The sequence below is a fragment of the Miscanthus floridulus genome, chromosome 1 (genome assembly GCF_019320115.1).
Source record: "Miscanthus floridulus cultivar M001 chromosome 1, ASM1932011v1, whole genome shotgun sequence".
Taxonomy (NCBI): Eukaryota; Viridiplantae; Streptophyta; class Magnoliopsida; order Poales; family Poaceae; genus Miscanthus; species Miscanthus floridulus.
Genome location: NC_089580.1, coordinates 118,166,768 through 118,180,578, shown reverse-complemented (window position 1 = coordinate 118,180,578; position 13,811 = coordinate 118,166,768). Strand labels below are relative to the sequence as shown.

Here is a 13,811-nt window from a genome sequence, read left to right as displayed (position 1 = left end):
CCCACTGTCGATAAGCCTCCACACCAGCTATTGGTGGCTACGGTTCCGGCATCAAGCACCACCGAGCCACCTACGACCACTAACGAGCCTGACTAGAGAGTACCTTTCATCAAGTAACTGGTAGATGGCAGCGGTTACACTGATCGGACAGAAAACGAGCGCCTGATGTGTCGCAGTAAGCAGTATCTGCTCGTCGATGGCAAATTATGGCGCAAGAACGCAAAGGAGGAAATCTTGATGAAGTGTATAACTCAGGAGGATGGCGAACATCTCCTGGACCAAATCCACTCTAGCTCCTGCGGCAACCACGCGGCTTCAAGAACACTGGTTGGCAAGGCTTTCCGAGCAGGGTTCTATTGGTCGTCAGCAGTGGCTGATGCAGAGAAGCTCGTCCGCCACTACGAAGGTTGTCAGTTCTTCACCAAGAGAATCCATGTACCAGCACATGAGATCTAGACAATACCAGCCTCTTGGCCCTTCACATGCTGGGGACAGGATATGATCGGTCCATTCAAACTGGCTCCTGGGAAATTTACATGTGTCTTTGTGTTGATCGACAAATTTTCTAAGTGGATAGAGTACATGCCTCTGGTACAGGCATCCTCAGAAAAGGCTGTCACATTCCTCGACCAGGTCATCTGTAACAGAACCGACCAATTATACGAAATTAAGTAAGAAAATCATCCGCCAGCGCAGACGCTTTAGCAAACTTAAGCCCGTATAACCCGGTAGTCCGTGAAATCACGAAGGATTTCAAACCAACTCATGTCCCAGCCATGATCGTAATAAGTTTAGCGGTCACCAATCACATATTACATAAAAGTTTGCATAACAGATACATCAGAGTTTAAACATAGTTATTACAAAACAAGTTCGAATAAAAAGTAGCGGAAGTCATTTGTTTAAAACCACACACACTCACACGGAGTTCAAATATAGTGCCAGCGAATGATCATCTCCAACAAAAGCATCAGATGAGACGTAAGGAATGACCATGCCCATGGTCCTAAGCATCACCCATCGCAGGATACAGGCAGTTGATACAGTAGCCATAGTACATCTGCCCATCTGCAACAAGTGGGAATAAAACCCTGAGTACGAGAAGGTACTCAGCCAGACTTACCCGACATAACCGAAAATAAATGACACCAAGGATTATGAAGGGCTTTATAGTAGGGTAGCTGACTCATTTGCAAAAAGAAGCATTTTTAGCATTTCAAGAACCTTTCTAAAAGCATTATTGCCAAGTTAATTATTATTAACCTGTCAACTAGATTTGCACCTATACTAGAGTAAACATGTGATTAAGCAGATAATGATAACCAATGATCATTAAGCAACTTCCATACTGTCATATTCATTATAACTGTCCAAGTGTTCCATAACATTTACTACGATGAAGTAACTCAAGTCAAGTGCTCACTATCCAGGAGCGATGGCGATTCGAATCGATTCCTAACCAGCTGGTGATTTGTTCCTTACACAAATCTCACTCACCCGCTAAAGTGAGATATTGATCACCGAGTCAACTTTCCAGGAACCTCGAGTTTGCCAGGAACCACATGTACCCGGGGGCCGACCGACTGCACTTTGGCCTTATCATCCCGCCCCCGTGTCCTACCACACCTGCTTCGGCACAGTGCGCTGCGGGCAATTTACTCGGCCCGAAAAATCTCCCAGCTTCGCGGTCGGAAGGTACTTTATCCGGCCAGCTAAATGTAAGGCATGCGTTCAACATGACTCGAGGCCCAACAACGGTCGGTCCTTAATCGACACAGACGGAAACACTACAGTCCAAAACATCTGCAAGTCTCCGTCCGGTCTCAACTTCATTTAACACTTAGTTATACCATGACTTCATAGTCATCCAAGCAGATCCAGGTAACCACCTATAGCTCGCAGGTGACAGGAAATCACCCGACTTCTACCGGTCTAAGCCAGCTAAGCATTGACTCGACTGCGGATACCAGGGTAACAAGGATATAGTATAACAAAGGTAAGCAAGGTATAATGCAGCAACGGTTGCAAACAACTCCTGAACGTAATGCATCAATTAAAGTAAAGCATTTAATTAAATCATTGCAAACCGGGAGAAAAATGCTCCGGGGCTTGCCTCTCTCGAAGGAGCTCGGACGGTGATCGGGGCACTCCGGAAGTTCCTCAACGCCCTCCTCGTCGGCTTCTGGCACTTCCTGCGGCTGCACCTCGAACTGCTCCTCGGGCTCCTCGGGTATGACGACTGGGTTCTCGGTTTGCGATCCTGTATGATGCAATGCGCGTAAGTGATTATGCAAACGGTGCATCGAAGGAGATGAATGCGATGGATATGTTTAATGCAAGGTAGTCAACATCATCCAAGGAAACTATACCATAAGCACATGTCATCTACTGCATTCTCTTCTACTACTAATATGTTAAGTTAACCTATCTTATGAAATGCTTCAAAGATACACCAAAGCTTTACTAATTTCTTAATCACACTTAAAGCGACACTTGCTTAAACCCTAATTAATAATAGGTTTGAATAGCAACATATATTTCTGATGCTCCTAAAAATCTGAGAAAATTGCAGTAGCATACTACTACCCTAAACAGACTACCATAAAAATTTCATGGCATTTGGATAAGTAAACCATCCTACACAAAAATGACAAGCTATAGCATAAAAATGAGCATGAAATTACTTTGTACTATGAAAAGTGTCAAACAACAGAATTAATATTTTTCCTAGGTTCTTCATAGCATATAATGACTGTACAAAAATTACCACATGCATGTTTTATACAAAGTTTGCTCTCTATCAAAAATAACAAAAATCAGCCCTTAAAGGCACTTGAACTACACCTCCAAAGTTTTCCACAGCACATGCATGAAACATATTTTCCTTAGGAAGTACATGACATAAGAAGATTAACAAACTTGGAATCATATTTTTCTGAAGCCTATATATTTTTCTACATATTTTTCAAGTTATCAGCAATATTCAAGATTAAATAAAATCCTATAGGAAAGTGTATCAAACATGACATGCAATAATTTTCCCAAGTAGATCTGGTAATAAGGAACCTAGAAAATTTTGTTTCAACAAATTTGGAGCAACTTTGAGTATCCAAATATTTTGCAAACCATTTCTGTTTTCAAATAAGAATGAATAAATGGAAATCAATTCTTCAAAACTCTACTGGGCCGGCCTGCGGATGAACTGGCCCACGGCCACAGCCGGCCTGCTCAGACCGAGCGAAAAGGGGGCGAGCGGCGGCCTGGCTCGGGGCTCGGCCCAAGCCAGCCTGGCCCAGCTCGGCCGGGCAAGGCCACGCCGCTGCGGCTGGGCCCTGCCGGTCAGCGACCGAGAGCAGGGGAGGACGCTCCGCCGGCCGGTGCTCACCGGCGGCGAGCTCCTCCGGAGATGCAGGCGGTATCAGCGGGCTCCCCACCGCGGACGAGCCGCACCTACGGGAAGGGTAGAGGTGGACCGGCGTCGTGGCGTTCCACGCACCACGGCAGCCGCGCCGGCGAGAGAGAAAGGGGGCCGCGAGCTCGGCCCTTACCTTGACGATGGCAGCGCGAGTGAGCGCAAGCGAAGGAGCTAGGCGAGGCGGAGCTCCGGGCGAGATGAATCGAAGAATGAAGCGTGGCGGTGGAGCACGTCGTCGGCGGGGCAGCGACGGTGGCGAGCGCGTGCGCTGCTGCTGCTGCGGCAGCAAGAGGCAGGGAGACAAGGGGAAAGCGAGGAGTGCGGGGAGAGGAGCGCGCTGCGGGGCAGAAGAAGGCCGCGCGTGGAGGTGAAGCCAGGCCGGCTGCCGCGCGGGGGCGTTGCCAGCGCAGGCGGCCACGCGGCGAGCGCGCTCTGACGGTCGGGACGCGCGGCGCGCGGCGCGGCGCGGGCAGGCGCGGAGCAGGCCGGGCGGCGCGGTGCTGGGGGGCCGAGCGAGGCGAGGCGCGCGCGGCGCGGGAGGCTCGCTGGGCCGGCTTCGGCTGGCGGGCCAGAAGCGAGGCGGCGGCCCAGAAAATAGAAATGGAATTTTTCAATTTATTTTCAAGAAATTTTAAATGCCATCTTTCAAACATTATTTTGAGCAAGAAAATGACCTCTTTTGAAAATGTACCAAAAATGAAAGTTGCTTAGAATTAAATTCCCTACAACTTTGCTTTTATGACCAAAGTCCAATTCTATCTAGATTTTAAATTATAGAATCAAAGTTAAATTTTAACTCAAAACCCTAATTTTGGGGAATTATTTTTAAAGCAAAATTTGGCAATAATTCAAATACAAACCTTGCTCCAAAAATTGTGCTAAACAATTCTAGATGATTTACAAGCATAACCAACAGTTTCTACTCAACTAGCAAGCAAGAATCAGAGCAAAACAACTATAATAAGTGTATGCATCATTACTTTTCACAAACATGTTTCGTATGTTTCGAAGTAATGTTTCAGTTGTTATATGCAAGATTATGCATGTATGATTAGGATGCTTGATGATGCATGATATGCTATGATTTAGCAGTGCCTAAATGCAGGCATAACACCGGGGTGTTACAGCCCTCCCCCCTTATAAAAATCTCGTCCCGAGATTTGGGTTACGAACCATTTGTTATAAAATTCTTCATAAGCTTTTTGTAGATACTCTCCTGTTTCCCAAGTTGCATCTCCCTCATCATGATGATCCCACTGTATCTTGTAAGTTTTCACCACACTATTCCGAGTAGCACGTTCCTTAGTGTCTAACACTCGGACTGGTTGTTCACGATACACCAAATCTGATTTGAGTTGAATACCTCGAGGTTCTATTCTTTCCTCCGGAACACGCAAACATTTCTTGAGATGTGATACATGGAAAACTGGGAAAACTGTACTCATTGTCTCAGGTAACTCTAACTTGTAGGCTACCGGACCTCTTTGTTCCAAGATCTTGTATGGTCCTACGAATCTCGCGGCAAGCTTTCTTCGGATTCCAAACCTTTTCTTCTTCATTGGTGTGACTTTCAGATAAACATAGTCCCCAACTTCAAACACAAGGGGTCTCCTTCTTTTGTCCGCATAGCTTTTCTGACGTGATTGGGCAGCTTTCATATTCTGCTGAATAATCTGAACTCTCTTCTCGGCTTCTTCTACAAAGTCAATGCCATAATACCTTCTATCTCCAGGTTCGACCCAATTCAATGGTGTTCTACATTTTCTGCCATATAAAGCTTCGAATGGGGCCATCTTGATGCTTTCTTGATAACTATTATTATAAGAAAACTCAGCTAACGGTAACCATGACTCCCATGATCCCTTGGAAGACAATACACAGGCTCTCAACATATCCTCCAAAACAGCATTTACTCGTTCAGTCTGACCATCTGTCTGAGGATGATAAGCGGTACTGCGAATCAAACTAGTTCCTAAGCCTTTGTGTAAATGTTCCCAAAAATGAGCCGTGAACTGTGAGCCTCTATCAGATATTATGGTCATTTGGTATACCATGCAACCTCACAATTTCTGCGATATACTTCTCGGCATATTGAGGTGGTCGATAATCTGTTTTGACCGGCAAGAAATGAGCGGTCTTGGTAAGACGATCCACAATTACCCAAATTGAATCATGTCCTTTTTGAGTAGTGGGCAAACCCGTGATAAAATCCATACTGATATCGTCCCACTTCCAACTAGGGACTGATAAGGGTTGCAACATACCGGCAGGTTTCATGTGAATGGCTTTCACTCGACAACATGTGTCACATCTGGCAACATATGCTGTAATTTCTTTCTTCATTTTGGTCCACCAATATCGAGATCTTAGTTCTTGATACATCTTACTACTTCCAGGATGGATAGATAGCTTAGAAAGGTGAGCTTCATCCATGAGTTTATTCCTAAGCTCTCGATCCTTGGGAACCACAAGACGGTTGTCAAACCACAACACGCCCTGTTCATCCACTTTAAAGTGTTGAGACGGCTTTTCTTTTATTTTCTCTTTGATGTGGAATATCCCCTTGTCAGTTTTCTGGCCTTCTATTATCTTACTCTCCAAAGAGCAACTAATCTGAATACTATTTAACACAGCAGGATGCATTAGATCGAATCCATCTTCAAGTAATGGCTGCACAGTCAAGTAATGTGACTTCCTGCTCAAAGCATCTGCCACTACATTGGCTTTACCAGGATGATATTGCACATTCAAGTTGTAATCTTTGATCAATTCCAACCATCTACGCTGTCTCATGTTTAGCTCTGGTTGGGTAAAGATATACTTAAGACTCTTGTGATCCGTGAAAATATTGCACACGTTACCAAGTAGGTAATGTCTCCAAATTTTTAGGGCGTGCACAACTGCAGCAAGTTCAAGATCATGTGTTGGATAGTTGACCTCGTGCTTTCTCAATTGACGTGATGCATAAGCTATGACTCTTCTTTCTTGCATAAGAACACAACCCAATCCAGTCTTAGATGCGTCGCAAAACACATCAAATGGTTTCTCAATATCTGGTTGTGCTAGAACAGGAGCAGTGGTCAACAGTTTCCGCAAAGTGTGGAAAGCTGCTTCACACTCTTCTGTCCACACAAATTTATGATCCTTCTGAAGGAGACTCGTCATCGGTTTGGCGATCTTTGAGAAATCTGGTATAAAGCGACGGTAATAACCCGCTAGTCCTAAGAAACTTCTAATCTCAGGAACTGAGGTCGGTGCTTTCCAATTCATAACTTCTTGCACCTTACTTGGATCGACTGAAACTCCATTCTCTGACAGAATGTGACCAAGGAAAGGAACTTCCTTCAACCAGAATTCGCATTTGCTAAACTTAGCATACAATTGATGATCTCTAAGTCTGGTCAAGACAGTTCTCAGATGCTCTTCGTGATCTTTCTCATTCTCGGAGTACACCAGAATGTCATCGATGAATACTACCACAAACTTATCCAATTCTGGCATGAAAACTGTATTCATCAAGAACATAAAATATGCGGGAGCATTTGTCAAGCCAAAAGACATGACAAGATACTCATACAACCCGTATCTGGTGGAAAATGCAGTTTTTGGTATATCCTGTGGCCTAATCTTAATCTGATGATAACCGGATCTCAAATCTATTTTTGAGAACACCTTGGCCTTGGATAATTGGTCAAACAGAACATCAATATGTGGCAAGGGATATTTATTCTTGACGGTCACAGCATTGAGTGGCCTATAATCTACGCACATTCTCAACGTGCCCTCTTTCTTTTTCTTCACAAACAAAGCTGGACATCCCCATTCAGACTTGCTTGGCCGAATAAACCCCTTTTTCGACAAATCTTCTAATTGCTTCTTTAGCTCAGCTAACTCATCGGGAGGCATCCGATAGGGCCTTCTTGAAATCGGAGCTGTTCCAGGGACTAGCTCAATTCCAAACTCAATCTCCCTATCTGGCGGAAGACCAGGTAGCTCATCCGGGAATACATCCGGAAATTCACACACTACCGGAATCTGATGAATAGGAATGACTGCCGTAGCGCATGTAACACTTATAAGGTCTGTTCTTCGAGGCAATGGTACTTGGAAAGTACCCTCACCTAGGGGATCCTTAAGGGTAAGTACTCGACTTCCAGTATCTATGACTGCTCCCCAATCCTTCATCCAATTCATCCCTATAATGACATCCAAGACTAACCCAGGCATAACTATCAAGTTCACTCGGAACTTCCTGCTACCTAATTCAAGGGTTGCCCCTCGAACCATCCGGTTGGTCAAAACATCAGCCCCTGCTGAACTTATACGATAACCATAACCCAATTCTGTGCATAGGTTGTTCATGTTTCTGTGCAAATGCTTGACTCATAAAAGAATGCGATGATCCAGAATCAAATAGAACAACTGCAGGGTTTTCATTGACAGTAAACTTACCAGCAGTGACGGGCTCTCCCTCTGGAATTTCATCCACTGTTGTACTGTGCACTCTAGCATTATAAGTCTGCTGCTTCTTCTTGGGCGGGTACGGACAAAACTTCGAGAAATGACCGAGTTGATCACAGTTATAGCAGGGTCCTCTCACTGTCCCGGCAGATCCCACAGCTCCCTTGGAACTGCCTTGTACCGCAGTTGCGGCTGCTTTGTTGGGCTTGTACTGCCATCTTGTACGGCTTTTGAGGTCCACGGAAATTCTGGCTTCTTGGCTGAGGTGGCCTGAATCTAGCGCCAGGTGCCGATGGGCGATAAGGAGGACGACCTCCCATAGGTGCTCTAGCTTGAGACGGCCCACCTTCGAAGGCTCTCTTGCGTGTCTTGGCTGCGGTGCTGGCGTTGTTATTCTTCTCCTGCTTCAGACAGTCACTGATGAAGTCGTTGAATCTGACGCGGTTGTTGGTACCAACATGCTTCATCATTTTTGGATTGAGACCCCTCTTAAAACTGGCTATCCTTTTGGCATCTGTGTCAACCATGTCGGGAGCATAGCGACACAAGTTGTTGAAGGCATGCAGGTATTGCGTCACGGTTTTGGTACCCTGGTTCAATGCCAGAAACTCTCCCAACTTCATTTCAGTCAGCCCGGGTGGAATATAGACTCCACGGAAGGCCTCAGCAAACTCTCTCCAAGAAATCTGAGCATTTGGAGGGAAGGTGGTGCGATGGTGCTTCCACCACATTCCCGCCGGTCCTTGCAATTGAAGTGCAGCATACTCCGTTTTCAGCACCTCAGTCATCCTCAACACACGGAATTTATCTTCCATCGTGTTGATCCATTCCTCAGCGTCGAGTGGCTCTGTTGCTTCCTTGAATACGGGTGGCCTGGTGTCCATGAAATCTTTGAAGCTGCTGTACTGGTTTACTCCCATGCCACCGCCTTGATTGTTACCACGTTGCACGTTGTTGGCTATGGTGCGCAGAAAATCTTCCATGTTCTTCTGGGATTGTTCCGCATTGCGCTGACTCCCGAGCAGCTGTGCGAGAAACATCTCGGGGGTAAACGGGGGAGGAGGTGGCAAATGCGGTTCATGGGGAGGCTCATTGTTGTTGCCATGATTTCCTCCACCACCACCAGTCCCTGAACCGTTAGCACCGGGCTCAGCGGCTTCATACGTGGTTCGGCGAGTGTTTGTCATCTGCATATTTCAGCAACAAGTAACGATTGAGTGAAGCTGTAATAATTGCGAGTGCAGAAAAACTTATGCCGTACTGAATTTACTGGAGAGAATAAATTCATACAATAAAACAGAGGCACAACAATCGCAATTCCAATTAAAACAACAGCACTTAATCGGATTACTTAAACGGCAAACATCGCGTCCATACAATCACATTGCCAGCATACATACACTGGACTTTTTATGCGTTCAGATATCGCATTCGAAAATCAAGTTCCAACCACATGCCAAGTCTCATACGTTCGAAGCAACATACGATAGATTACATGCCAACAAAAGAAAGGTCATCGCGACAAGACCTAGATACTAGCGCAAAGCAACTAGCCTACTCCTCGGGGCCATCGTCGGGATCGGAGACGTCACCATCGCCTCCAGGTGAAACTACAGGCTCATTCTGGTTGTCGTCGTCGATGTCCATGCCAGCGGCATTCGGTGGAGCATATGGGCCAACCCCATTGTAGAGCGCGTGAAACTCCTCGTGCAGGTTGCCGTTGTATTCCTCTAGCTCATCGACTCTCTGCAACAGAAGGTTTCTTGCGTTCCAGGCTTCATTCCTTTCCTGAACCAACTGTCCAATCATGCGGTCTGCATTGTTGTTGGCTTGAGTCAACGTATGCACTCGCTGCATAGCTCTATCACCTCTCTCAACCGCCTGATCTCGCTGTAAGTTCATATCAGCCAACTGCTCCTGCAAGCTAGCTATGGCTCGTGCCTGTCTCTTCTTCTGCTTCTTCCCTTTGAGCTTATCCTCACTACGCAAGCCAGTCAAAGTCCAGTAGGTACTCTCGAGACCCTCATACGCTCTGATGGCGGCGAACATAGCACTCATTGCCTGGTTGTCGCTAGCCTGTCCCTCAGCTGGGACCTCTGACTAATGCGCTTCCTTGAGGCTGAACCCAAATGGCATCACGAGGATCATCCCTAGGAAAAGTACCAGCTAAAGCTGCTGCAAGCTCACTGGGAAATCTGCTCATAATGTCCCTGATGACACGGAAGGCTGCTCCCTCTGCACCCTCAGCTGGAGTGCGACCCTCAAACTCCAAATGCCAACCATCCCAATCTGGAGCATCACCAAGAGCAGGAACCGTGATCTCCACCACTGCAAGTCCATCATCTGCTAACTGGCTCTCATTCCAAGAGTACACCGGCTCTTGACCCTCTGGGTACCCCACATCATGGAGCACTCTCCAAAGCAAAGTCGGCATGCCAAACTCGCTCAAGAAGGTGTCCGTGGTGCGGTGCTCCCTCAGGGCCAACGGACGTCGGGGTGCTCTTCCTCCGGTGGACTTACGGGCGGTCTGCTTCGTGCGGGCCATCTGTAGCAAAAGTTCTCTTATTACTTCGGGGAAACATATTTTAGGTGATACAACTTTTATCAAAATGAGATAATCAATTTATAAGGGGAGGTATGCATGAGATGAATGAGATGCACAAGTAACATGATGTATGTACGGGTCGTACGTTCTCACAAACTTAGGAAATAAATAATTTCTAACGACTAAGTCGGTGGCATACAACGATCTCTCAATACGTAGCTAATACGTTCTACACGATAGCGTTGTTATGTACCTGCAGAAAATTCATTTCAGCCCAATTCCCAATGAATGCATAAAGCAGTAAAGTTTTATCTACACGCTCTACACGAATCCCCAGATACGTGTACAACGGTAGTAACTACCCGAACCATCGTCCTATTGACGGCATCGCCTCCACAGACGGAAGACCCATACATGAGATACCTTTGTAAAACATGCGTAGAACATGTAATTACTCCAGCATCATATAAGCATTCACCCTAGATCGGCGGTGTATCCGATCATGCTCTCACAACTCACACTTACCGAGGCGTAGAGGCAAAAGATCCATTCATTACCACTCAAACAAGTGGCACTCATACAATAGCACGCCGTATGAGCGACGAAAGAGAAATATGATGCAAGAACCCCAGTCAGTACTTAATTAAGCCACCTAAAGTCCTTAACTGGGCATAAAGGATCTGATCACTGGCACACTTTATAGTTTTAAAATCACGTTTTTCAAATGCCTTTTTGTTTTAAATACACTTGTGAACAGTAACACGCTAAACCATGCTCTGATGCCAGCTGTAACAGAACCGACCAATTATACGAAATTAAGTAAGAAAATCATCCGCCAGCGCAGACGCTTTAGCAAACTTAAGCCCGTATAACCCGGTAGTCCGTGAAATCACGAAGGATTTCAAACCAACTCATGTCCCAGCCATGATCGTAATAAGTTTAGCGGTCACCAATCACATATTACATAAAAGTTTGCATAACAGATACATCAGAGTTTAAACATAGTTATTACAAAACAAGTTCGAATAAAAAGTAGCGGAAGTCATTTGTTTAAAACCACACACACTCACACGGAGTTCAAATATAGTGCCAGCGAATGATCATCTCCAACAAAAGCATCAGATGAGACGTAAGGAATGACCATGCCCATGGTCCTAAGCATCACCCATCGCAGGATACAGGCAGTTGATACAGTAGCCATAGTACATCTGCCCATCTGCAACAAGTGGGAATAAAACCCTGAGTACGAGAAGGTACTCAGCCAGACTTACCCGACATAACCGAAAATAAATGACACCAAGGATTATGAAGGGCTTTATAGTAGGGTAGCTGACTCATTTGCAAAAAGAAGCATTTTTAGCATTTCAAGAACCTTTCTAAAAGCATTATTGCCAAGTTAATTATTATTAACCTGTCAACTAGATTTGCACCTATACTAGAGTAAACATGTGATTAAGCAGATAATGATAACCAATGATCATTAAGCAACTTCCATACTGTCATATTCATTATAACTGTCCAAGTGTTCCATAACATTTACTACGATGAAGTAACTCAAGTCAAGTGCTCACTATCCAGGAGCGATGGCGATTCGAATCGATTCCTAACCAGCTGGTGATTTGTTCCTTACACAAATCTCACTCACCCGCTAAAGTGAGATATTGATCACCGAGTCAACTTTCCAGGAATCCTCGAGTTTGCCAGGAACCACATGTACCCGGGGGCCGACCGACTGCACTTTGGCCTTATCATCCCGCCCCCGTGTCCTACCACACCTGCTTCGGCACAGTGCGCTGCGGGCAATTTACTCGGCCCGAAAAATCTCCCAGCTTCGCGGTCGGAAGGTACTTTATCCGGCCAGCTAAATGTAAGGCATGCGTTCAACATGACTCGAGGCCCAACAACGGCCGGTCCTTAATCGACACAGACGGAAAACACTACAGTCCAAAACTCTGCAAGTCTCCGTCCGGTCTCAACTTCATTTAACACTTAGTTATACCATGACTTCATAGTCATCCAAGCAGATCCAGGTAACCACCTATAGCTCGCAGGTGACAGGAAATCACCCGACTTCTACCGGTCTAAGCCAGCTAAGCATTGACTCGACTGCGGATACCAGGGTAACAAGGATATAGTATAACAAAGGTAAGCAAGGTATAATGCAGCAACGGTTGCAAACAACTCCTGAACGTAATGCATCAATTAAAGTAAAGCATTTAATTAAATCATTGCAAACCGGGAGAAAAATGCTCCGGGGCTTGCCTCTCTCGAAGGAGCTCGGACGGTGATCGGGGCACTCCGGAAGTTCCTCAACGCCCTCCTCGTCGGCTTCTGGCACTTCCTGCGGCTGCACCTCGAACTGCTCCTCGGGCTCCTCGGGTATGACGACTGGGTTCTCGGTTTGCGATCCTGTATGATGCAATGCGCGTAAGTGATTATGCAAACGGTGCATCGAAGGAGATGAATGCGATGGATATGTTTAAATGCAAGGTAGTCAACATCATCCAAGGAACTATACATAAGCACATGTCATCTACTGCATTCTCTTCTACTACTAATATGTTAAGTTAACCTATCTTATGAAATGCTTCAAAGATACACCAAAGCTTTACTAATTTCTTAATCACACTTAAAGCGACACTGGCTTAAACCCTAAGTTAATAATAGGTTTGAATAGCAACATATATTTCTGATGCTCCTAAAAATCTGAGAAAATTGCAGTAGCATACTACTACCCTAAACAGACTACCATAAAAATTTCATGGCATTTGGATAAGTAAACCTATCCTACACAAAAATGACAAGCTATAGCATAAAAATGAGCATGAAATTACTTTGTACTATGAAAAGTGTCAAACAACAGAATTAATATTTTTCCTAGGTTCTTCATAGCATATAATGACTGTACAAAAATTACCACATGCATGTTTTATACAAAGTTTGCTCTCTATCAAAAATAACAAAAATCAGCCCTTAAAGGCACTTGAACTACACCTCCAAAGTTTTCCACAGCACATGCATGAAACATATTTTCCTTAGGAAGTACATGACATAAGAAGATTAACAAACTTGGAATCATATTTTTCTGAAGCCTATATATTTTTCTACATATTTTTCAAGTTATCAGCAATATTCAAGATTAAATAAAATCCTATAGGAAAGTGTATCAAACATGACATGCAATAATTTTCCCAAGTAGATCTGGTAATAAGGAACCTAGAAAATTTTGTTTCAACAAATTTGGAGCAACTTTGAGTATCCAAATATTTTGCAAACCATTTCTGTTTTCAAATAAGAATGAATAAATGGAAATCAATTCTTCAAAACTCTACTGGGCCGGCCTGCGGATGAACTGGCCCACGGCCACAGCCGGCCTGCTCAGACCGAGCG

The 13,811-nt window shown here is 45.1% G+C and overlaps 1 long non-coding RNA gene across 1 annotated transcript; it reads right to left on the bottom strand.

Moving 5' to 3' along the window:
* Positions 1-790: 790 nt before the first annotated feature.
* LOC136491726 (uncharacterized) lies at positions 791-2,256 on the bottom strand. Its single transcript, XR_010768086.1, has 2 exons — positions 2,114-2,256; positions 791-1,068 (listed from the first exon to the last, which is right to left on the bottom strand). It is a non-coding gene; the product is annotated as an uncharacterized lncRNA (long non-coding RNA).
* Between the last annotated feature and the right edge of the window lie 11,555 nt (positions 2,257-13,811).